Source organism: Rhinopithecus bieti, unplaced genomic scaffold (genome assembly GCF_001698545.2).
Source record: "Rhinopithecus bieti isolate Rb0 unplaced genomic scaffold, ASM169854v2 scaffold_5051, whole genome shotgun sequence".
NCBI classification, from domain to species: domain Eukaryota; kingdom Metazoa; phylum Chordata; class Mammalia; order Primates; family Cercopithecidae; genus Rhinopithecus; species Rhinopithecus bieti.
In genome coordinates this window covers 806,309-816,421 of record NW_016804599.1, presented here as the reverse complement: position 1 = coordinate 816,421, position 10,113 = coordinate 806,309, and the positions used below count along the sequence as shown (strand labels likewise).

Here is a 10,113-nt window from a genome sequence, read left to right as displayed (position 1 = left end):
GTGCAGCCTCTCCCGGGCGTGCCGGGCCGCCTCTGCTCGGTTTGGGGTCTGCCAGGCCCGGTCCCCCGGTGCAGCCGAGCCCCTCCGCAGACTCTGCGCTGGAAAGCGAAACTACCGGGAAGAAGAAAAGGCAGCGCCGGCGCCCGGCCCCCTTCCGCCCCCACCAATCACCGGGCGACTCCGCGCTCAGCCAATTAGACGCGGCTGTTCCGCGGGCGCCACCGCCTCCCTCTGCGGGCCGCTGCTCCCTCGCGCTCTGGGTGTTTCCTCCGGCTTCGGGCAGGGCCGCTGGGTGGGTGACCTGCAGCCGGGTTCCGTGTTGCCACGCTAGGTACTGGAGTTCTGTTTACATATCTTAGAGAACGACCAAAAGGACGTGCTATGTTTGCAGAAGCCCAAACTTGGAGGTCTCTGTATTAGCTTCATCATTGAGAATCCAGGCAGAGGACAGATTTGGCAACGTCGTCATTCTAGAAGCTCCTTTTAGCAACTGACCTCCATATTGCTAAACCCAGGGGACGCTTTTCCGTTGTCCTCACTTTACTTGACAGCTCGGAAGCATTGGGCACAGTTGACGTCTTTGTTCTTGAAACACGTTTCTTCCTTGGTCATGATTATAACACATCCTCCTTGCTTCTTCCTGCCTCTTTGGCATTCTTTCTACATTGTCTCCACCTCCACTGTCAAACCATTATATGTTAAGGTTGTCAGGGTCCAGACGTTCCTCAGCTTCTTTACCTGGGCTTCTCCTAAAGGCTGTGCTGTGATGACCTCACCCACAACTTCAATTTCTTTCTAGATGGAGGGGTCCTAAATGCTTATCCTGTCCACATCTCTCCTCTGAGCTTCACACCTACAACCCCCACTTGCTTCTCCACTTGTATGTGCAGTGACCTCTACAAACTATGTTCAGAACCAAACTCATCTTTCTCCTCAAACTTGCCCTTTTTCTAGAAATGGCACATGTCAGATACCTAGGATTCACCTTTGACATTGCCTTCTCCCTCACCTCTCAACACCTGATCCTCAAACCTTATTATTCTTCCTCCTAAATATTTCTCAAGTCTCATTTACTCTGGTCCATCTCTTCTTTCTGCTGCCTCCCTTTTCTCTCTTTCCCATTACTGCAGTAGATTCCCGAATGGCTGCCTCTCTTCAGCCCTTAGCTCCCTTTTAATCCATTCTCCATACAAGAGTTAGAGTGTTTTTTTTTTTTTGTTTTGTTTTGTTTTTTTAACTGAAAAGCAGATCATGTCATTTGCCAACCTGAAAATCCTTCCATGGCTTTTCTTTGCTTTTATAAAATTGAGTTTCTTAATACATACTGTAAAACCCTGGTTTCTCTATCTCTTTCTCCAACCCCATAATATGCCAGTCTGCTTTGCTTACTTCAGCATTTAGTACTGCAAATAACCCAAACTCCCCAAACTCATGGACTTCTCACCAGCGACTATTTGGAAAACCCCTTGAGCTAACATCTGCTTCACCCAACTCTTTGCTGGCTAACTCATCTTTTAGATCTTAGTTTAAAATCTCAGCTCAAATGTCACTTCTCCAGGTAGGCACTAATGAAGCCAGACAAACTAAATCTTCTTAGACTACATGCTCATAAAATCAGTTGGTTCCTTCAAGTAGACGGGATTTGAGTCAAACCTTGAATAATTAGGCACTTTGGGGTAGGAGAAGGATCTGAATAATTTCCTATGGATATGCCTATATGTGCGTGTGTGTGAGGTTTTTTTTTTATTCTTTGCACATCTACTTGTTCTTCTTGTCACAGATGCACCCTCACAAAGCAAGTTAGCAGTGAAAACAGCCTTCTCTGCAAAGAGATGCCAGGGCACCAAAAAGGTCCCTTCTGCTCTTACCCAAGGACCAAGACAATGTTTTACTGTTCTCTGAAAAAAGCTGTAATAATCCGTTTTTAACACTGCTAATAAAGACCTGAGACTGGGCAATTTACAAAATAAAGAGGTTTAATGGACTTACAGTTCCACATGGCTGGGGAGGCCCACAATCGACAGAAGGCAAGGAGGAACAAGTCACATCTTTCATGGATGGCGGCAGGCAGAGAGAGAGCTTGTGCAGGGAAGCTCCCTTTTTAAAAATGATCAGCTCCGTGAGACTCATTCACTATCACAAAAACAGTGCAGGAAAGTCTCGCCCCTATAATTTAATCACCTCCCACCAGTTTCCTCCCATGACAGGTGGGAATTGTGGGAGTTACCATTCAAGATGAGATTTGGGTGGGGACACAGCCAAACCATATCACAAGCTGACTCTAGGAATGGTAGATTACATGTTAAAAATATTTTTTTCTGGTACTATAAAACTTGCACAGATATTAGCTTCAATATTCATGAAGGAATTAAATAATCCTAATATCTGCAAATAGGATTATTTGGCACTCCAAATCCCAATTTGGATCATCAAGATCTATGGATGCTTCCTTCCTTACCCCCCTTTGTTTTAGCATCCATGACAATATCCTACCATAGGCCTTCATCACTTGAGAATTGGAATGCTATGCTAATCTCTAGGTATACTACCTTTTTCTAGTCTCTTTCTCCTTCACTATATTTGCCAAATTAAATTCCTTAAAATACTGCATTGATGTAGTCATTCCCTGCTCAAAAGCCTTAACAACTCTCCTTGCACGTATGGTCAACACAAATGTTGTCTGCTAGTCTGGATCCTCCACAAAATGTCTCTTTCCTTCTTTCCATCCTTTCCTGTCATTGTCCCATTTCCCAACTAACCTCGCCTAGCTCCAACACTCCCCCCATGCTTTTAATTTCCTGATTTCTGCCCCTTTGTACATACTGAATGGCAAGTCTTGCCCCTTACTCTCTTCACTTACCAAATTCTTATCCACCTGTTAAAGCCCAGCCCAAATACTATATTCTCTTTCTAGAACCACTTCAACCTATAGCAATTAATCTGGGGTCTCTGAATGACCTAATAATATATGTGTCTCTATTTATTTGGACAATAACTATACACTTCCTAATATTATGGTTTTTGAAGTGTCCAATCCTTATGTCTCCAAGATTCAGTGTTCCTGAAGGATAAACTATTTATATTTTCTTACTGTATAACATATTGACTGCTTCAAAAAGCAATCAAACCAAAGCCAAACAAAAACCTAGAAATCCATAATTTGACAGATACAAATGTGTGATGGTTGCCTTGTAACAGTCAGCTTGGAAAGCTGTGTCTCTATATCAACAATGTCAAATTTGCAAAAGACACAAAACTAGAAAAAACAGCTAACACTATGTCTGTAGACTACATTATTTTCAAATCTCTTCTGTCCCTTCCTACCCCTTGCCATGGTTCACTAAGGGTAGAGTACCTCTCTGTGTGCTGTAACTCTGACCTTGGCCATGTGACTTGTTCCAAAGGAATATGGACAGTTGTGATATATAGACCATCTGACCTGAAACTGCATGTTCTTTGTAATCAACTTGTTCTTATGTGCTCCTTCCCTCTGCTAAGAGACAGCATGCCTCAGGTACCCACGCTAAATCAAAATTATAAATTATCTAAATATTCCAACGGACTGCTGCTGGTCTGAAACCAACTGGATACTATATATGTATGTATGTATATATTGATGACACAGTCTCGCTCTGTCGGCCAGGCTGGAGTGCATTGGTGCAATCTTGACTCACTGCAACCGCCGCCTCCTGAGTTCAAGTGATTCTCGTTCCTCAGCCTCCCAAGTAGCTGGGATTACAGGCCTGCGTCACCAAGCCCGGCTAATTTTTTGTATTTTTAGTAGAGTCAGGGTTTTGCCATGTTGGCCAGACTGGTCTTACACTCCTGGCATCGGATGATCTGTCTGCCTCGACCTCCCAAAGTGCTGGGATTACAGGTGTGAAGCAATGTGTCTGGTCTCAACTGGATAATACTTTTTTTTTTTTGAGACCAGGTCTCACTCTGTCGCCCAGGCTGGAGTGCAGTGGCACGATCTTGGCTCACTGCAACTTCCCACTCCTGGGTTCAAGCGATTCTCCTGCCTCAGCCTCCGGTCAACTGATAACATTTAAAACAATAAATGCAACTACTTTTATTGGATTTAAAAGAGCAACAAATGACAGGGTACACTTCGTCACCAGCAATCAATCAGAAGCAACAGGTAAGGTGAAATTTACTGTTTTTCATCTCTGAACTGGTGTACAGACAAAGGAGAGTCAAGGACAGTGAAGAATCCAGAAACTACATCATATGATCAGTAACTGAAGTGAAGTCACGTGAGTAACTCATAAATTCACATGATGTTACAGTAGAAAGACTTAAGAACTACTCCATACTTCCCATTTGGAGGAACTCTATTTTGCTTGGAGAAAGGACAGTATCATTCCTAGTCTTCACTCACCGTTTCTTTTATACCCAAATCATTCAGTTATATTTACTTAGTTACATCTGCTTGTTGCACAAAGCATTTAAAGCAACTTATAGCAGAAATATCTACAATAACTAGTGCAGCCTGCAAACCAAGGCAAAAAGATATCAGTTATATAGTTCTCATTATATGAAATTGAAATTAAGAAGGCTCTCCTGATAAATTATTTTCAATAATGTCCACATTATTCTCTGCTCTATTATTTCCCTACCCTGCCGCAGACGTGACATTGTGACATTTAGAGTCTAGGCTTCAAGAGGCCCTATACACTCTGCTCTCAGAACCCTGCCCAGCCTCCATGAGAAGTCCGGCTAGCCTGCAGGAGCATGAGAGACCACACAGACCACAGTTGAATCACAGCAGTTGTTCAAGTTTAGACCTCAGATTTATGAGAGAACCCAGGCAAGATAAAGTGGGGGCCTGACCCAGGTGAACTGAACTCCCCAGCATACCCTAGACTCACAAGCACTGATAAATGATGCTTTACCAAAGTTCTGGGAATAGTTTGGTCTGTTATGTAGCAATAGATCACTCATAAAGAATTTATGAAATGAAGCAAAACATCCTACAACTAAATTCTAAAACAATTAAGTAAGTGGAACTTAATTAAGTGGAACAGGTCCATTGCCCTTCCCAACCATGGGAATTTCTCCTGGAGTCTCTCATCCTCAAGGAATGCTTTATCTGTGTCCTTACCACATTCCTATAAAAAAACTTACTGGCTCTGTGCTTTTTTTTTTTTTTTTTTTTTTTTTTTTTTTTTTTTTTTTGAGACGGAGTCTTGCTTTTGTCGCCCAGGCTGGAGTGCAGTGGCTGGATCCCAGCTCACTGCAAGCTCCGCCTCCCGGGTTTACGCCATTCTCCTGCCTCAGCCTCCCGAGTAGCTGGGACTACAGGCACCCGCCACCTCGCCCGGGCACCCGCCACCTCGCCCGGCTAGTTTTTTTGTATTTTTTAGTAGAGACGGGATTTCACAGTGTTAGCCAGGATGGTCTCAATATCCTGACCTCATGATCCGCCCGTCTCGGCCTCCCAAAGTGCTGGGATTACAGGCTTGAGCCACCGCGCCCGGCTCTGTGCTTTCTTTACAGCCTTGATCTATTTCAAAATGACAGCTGCAAATCTGATGAACCAATCTATAGTAATATGTTTTTACTTTCCCTCTCCTTCCAGCTACCATTTTGTATTTCAGCTATATGTCCCCAATGTTTGCAATAATGTTATAAGCTAAATATCTGATAGTAGGAATTTCTAAAAATTCCAGTCAATGCCTCTTCACCTTTCCTCCTTTCTGTCAGGCTTGCTATTATACTGTGAATGTCACTTCATCAGTGTAAACTGTATTTGTTCATCTGTAATATAATAGAATTGAAATAAAAGATTTCTATCATTTCTTGTAGTTCTCTGGATTTGGGTTTTGTACAGTCACTTACCTGTCTTGGTGTGTGTATCTTCTTCCCAGTTAATAAGCACAAGAGGCCTCCTAGATAGCAGCTGATTAAAATGCAGGGATGCATATCATGGTTTGAACAAAACTGCAATATGTACATGACATATTTCATCCCAATATGAAGGAAAGCTATGAATACTTTTAGGAAAATGGCCATATGCAAGCAAGCTGTGTTCTTTACATGAAGGAAAAATAACACCTCGACCAGAATTCTATTGATGATTATAATGTAGGGAACACAATCATTTTTTTAGAAGTTTCTTGAACTTACAGAAATCTGCTATAAGGAAGTGATCAGATATAGATGTAAGCTTTATGCAGAATGATGTTCATAGCAGCTTCACTTATAATCGTGAAAAATCAGAAACCGAATTTTCCAACTGACAGTTAAAGCACAATTCATATAGTAGAATATCAAAGTTAGGCTTTCAAAGACTATTTAATTTCACATTGGAAAATATCCACGTATAAAATTAAATAAAATGACAGAAAACATAGACAGTATTATCCTATTATTGTAATAATATATAGAAATGTAAATAAACGGAAACAGAGGGAAAAAGGAAAAATATTCTAAAATGCTAATGTTTCTGGGTAGTATATTACGTCTATATAATTTATTTTTAATGTTTACCATGAGCAGTATCACATTCGTGTTCAAAAACCGCTCAGAAATGCTTTGGAGCCCTAGCTTTCCGAACGCAGGGAGAGCAGCCTACGCCTGCGCAGGCCCTTGGCTTTGCGCTGTGCAGTTTGAACCGCTCCGGAAACAGCTGCCCGGCGCGCGCGGCGGGAGGGACGCCACTGCTGGGAAGAGCCGCCCCACGTGCTTTCGGGGAAACTGCCGGGGAGCGAGAAGGAGTGGGATTGAGAGGAAACCGAAAAGCGAAAGTCAGAGCCTGCGGGAGCAGTACGCAGGCGCAGCGGGGCTTTCCGGCATCCGGCTTCCTCCCAGCGGTTTCCGCGGGGCGGCGGACCCGTTGCTTGCACACTAGGCTTGGGGCTGCAGATCGGCTTGCTGGACGGGATCCCAGAGAGGCCGGTCCACGCGGCCTCGCACGCGCGAGTGTTAGCCCTGCACACGACCGAAGACGGAGGCGCGGATGGCTGCCATTTCACCTTAAAGGGAGGGAGGGAAACGTGTCCTGATTTCTGCACCTGAGGTGCTGGAAACCTTACCCTTCCACTTCCACCATTTCTTTCCTTGTCCTGAAAAGGTCTCTTTCACCTGCCTCACTTCGCTATCTACACAGTTTGCAATTGCACTAACTAAGATCTTGTTCTGTCTGGTAAGATCTGACTCTCGGCCAGCCTGGTTGCCTGTCGTAGAACCAGAGGTCGGGGGTTGGCAGTTTCTATAGGCGTCCGTAGACAATGATTCACTGGACAATGATTTCGAAAGTTCGGCTGGCCCAGGAAACATAGTTTTGTGTAATGTCTGTGACTTACTCAATGGTTCTAGGAGGCACGAGACTGGGTTTCTTTGGGCTCTGCTCGCCTACTCTTAAGGGGCTCTGCCATCTTAGGATGAACTGGGCACCCACCTAGAACCTCCAGTGTGTGAAACGGCCTACCTCATTGGGCCCCAACCTCCAGCCTCTTGTGAGAGTGAGGACCAGCTCCCGCAATGGTTGCACACAAACAAGACCCTAAGGTACAGAGTCCTGCTATGCAAACAGACGTTTATTTTCCCCTGTTAGAACAACACAGGACCAGCTATGTAATTTGCAGGGAGGGCCCATTGCTAAATGAAAATGTGGGGTCCTTTACTCAAAACGAATGAAGAATTTCAAGAAGGCAGCAGGAGAGCATGAAGCCAAACATGGAGCCCCTTCTGAGTGCCTGCCCTGTGGAAGCCAGACCTAGGTGGGGAATCTGGGGGCATTTCTTGTATAGGAACCTTGTTTGATGCTCACTTAAATGAAGAAACAAATTTTATAACACCACTCACCTGTTTAAAAGCCTCTGCTGGCTTCCTGTTGCATTTGCAATAAAATCCAGGATCCTTAGCGTTCCCTATAGGGCCCGCCAATTTGGGCTCACCTGCCCCTCTTACTCATCTTATCTCACTCTCCCCATACTTCACGAGACTCCCCTCCATCCCCTTGGCCTCTTTCTGTGCCTCAGATACCCCAGGTTTTTACCTACCTGAGTCCTATGCATACATACACTGGTCTTTTGGGATGCTGTTTTCCTGGCAGTGTTAATGGACTGCCTCCTTCACATTCTCTAGGTCTCAGCTCAGTCATCATCTCCTCAAAGACACCCTCATTGATTGCTTCTTCCAGTGACTATATCACACTTGCAATCCTCATAACACTTGCTAAACCTGTCCCTGTTTATTATCTGTCTGTTTTCATCTCTCCTCACCACCGTATAAGTTCACAACAGGAGGGACTTTGTTCTGTGTTACAGCCTTTTCCATCCAGGATTCCACCAGACAATGCAGTCTAATCCCCCAGGATATCTATGTGTGTAATGAATTCCCTGCTCTCCTGTATGTCTAGAATGTCACTGTATGCCATCCCTGGGAGAACTGAGAAAATCGTCAAGCAAATCACTTTCTGTGTCTTGTGGTTCAGAAACCCTGGTTAAGCAAAGCAATGCCCGATACAGGCATTTTCAAATATTTCAAAAGTATGTTTTGAATGAATGAATAAATGAACGTCACTGACCAACACTGGGATCAGGAATCACAGGTTAATTCAGCTGTTCAGATCTCAGCATTGGCTCTAAGACCTGTCGTGCCACAATTGAAGGGGGAAGAGAATAATGAGCGTGCATAGCCCCAAAAACTTCCCTAAAGGATTTTTAATGAGAGCTCTACTCCACACCCCTTCCAACCTCTCCCCTCTCCCTGCCCTCTCTGGATGGCAGAGTTCTTTCTGTCTGCAGCAGTCTGTGAGACGTCTAAGAGGATGACTGTCGAGCCTGACATAAGAGTATTGTGGAGGACTTTTACTAGGGGCAGAAGTAGTAATGTCCTTGAGTGTAATGGAGAGTTTAGGGGAAATTGCAGGAACACTTGGTTCATCTGTGACTAGGTGGATGTCTAGGATGTTAGACGTGCATGAGATAATACCTAGAATCAAAGGGAAGTTAGAGCAAGCTGATAAACAGTGTAATTCTAGACAATGTCTATTGGAAGTTCAGGGTGAGGTAGAGAGGATGTCCTCTCTGTGATCAAAAGCAAGTGTGTTTTGGTTAATCAGGATGAAGCATAACATTGGGAGCTGTTTCATGATCTTAGAGTTTGGAGCTGTTATGAAGAGAATTCCAGTTTAGTTTTGCAGGCAGCCCAAGGAGCAAAGGAAAGGAAGGAACTAATGACCCTTCTTGATGTGTTTAAACACCAAATCGTTAATAAATATTTATTCAGGGCCAGATTGTACTAGATTCCAGGAATATGACCGTGAGCAGGGCTGTCTTGGTCCCTGTACATAGAGAGCTTGCTTGGAGGCTATTGAGGAAAATAGATGATATCATTTACACCAAAGGTGATAAGCACTGCGCTGGGGATGTAGAGGACGCTATGGAGGAAGCTGGCATGATCTGAGCCACGCACACACACACGTGTGTGTGTGTATGTGTGCGTGTTTGGCAGGAAGGCTTTCCAGAGCCTGAAGAATGTGGGAACATTATCCAGGTGCAGGGGTATATGGGATGGGTTTGGAGAATTGAGAGGATGTGGCAGGGGAAGCAGAGAGAACATGGGCCATCAAAGAAGCTGAAAGTAGTTCAGTCAGTCTTGTGTGCAGATGTTTTGGTGGATAAGAAGCTGTTGGGGAGGAGTAATGAGAGATGAGTTGAAGACTAAAAGGGGACTAAATAATACGTGCCTTTGGAAAGATCTGTTGAGAATTGTGGTCTTTGTCCAAAGCTGGGATTCTTATCTAGTTTTTGTGCCATGGACCTCTTTGGCAGTCTGATGAAACCTGTAAGTTTTCAAAAAATAATGTTTTAGTTGAATAAGATAAGATGCATAAGATTCAAAAGAAAACCAATTACATTGAAATACTGGTATCAGGCCGACTTTGTGATATATTAAAGCCAACTTTGTGATATAGTAATATAAATGATTCTTTTTTTTCTCTTTTTGAGACAGAGTCTCACTCTGTCACCCAGGCTGGAGTGAAGTGGCATGAGCACAGTTGGTTGCAGCCGAGACCTCCTGCATGATCCTCCCACCTCAGCCTCTGGAGTAGCTGGGACCACAGGTGCATACCACCACACCTGGCTAGTTAAAAAAATAAAA

The 10,113-nt window shown here is 44.1% G+C and overlaps 1 long non-coding RNA gene across 1 annotated transcript in view; it reads left to right on the top strand.

Annotated features, from left to right (window-relative positions):
• Positions 1-7,694: 7,694 nt before the first annotated feature.
• Positions 7,695-10,113, top strand: part of LOC108527865 (uncharacterized) — a 12,528-nt gene continuing 10,109 nt past the window's right edge. The window contains exon 1 of the long non-coding RNA XR_001884965.1: positions 7,695-7,724. This is a non-coding gene — a long non-coding RNA (uncharacterized LOC108527865). The remainder of the gene's footprint in view (positions 7,725-10,113) is intronic.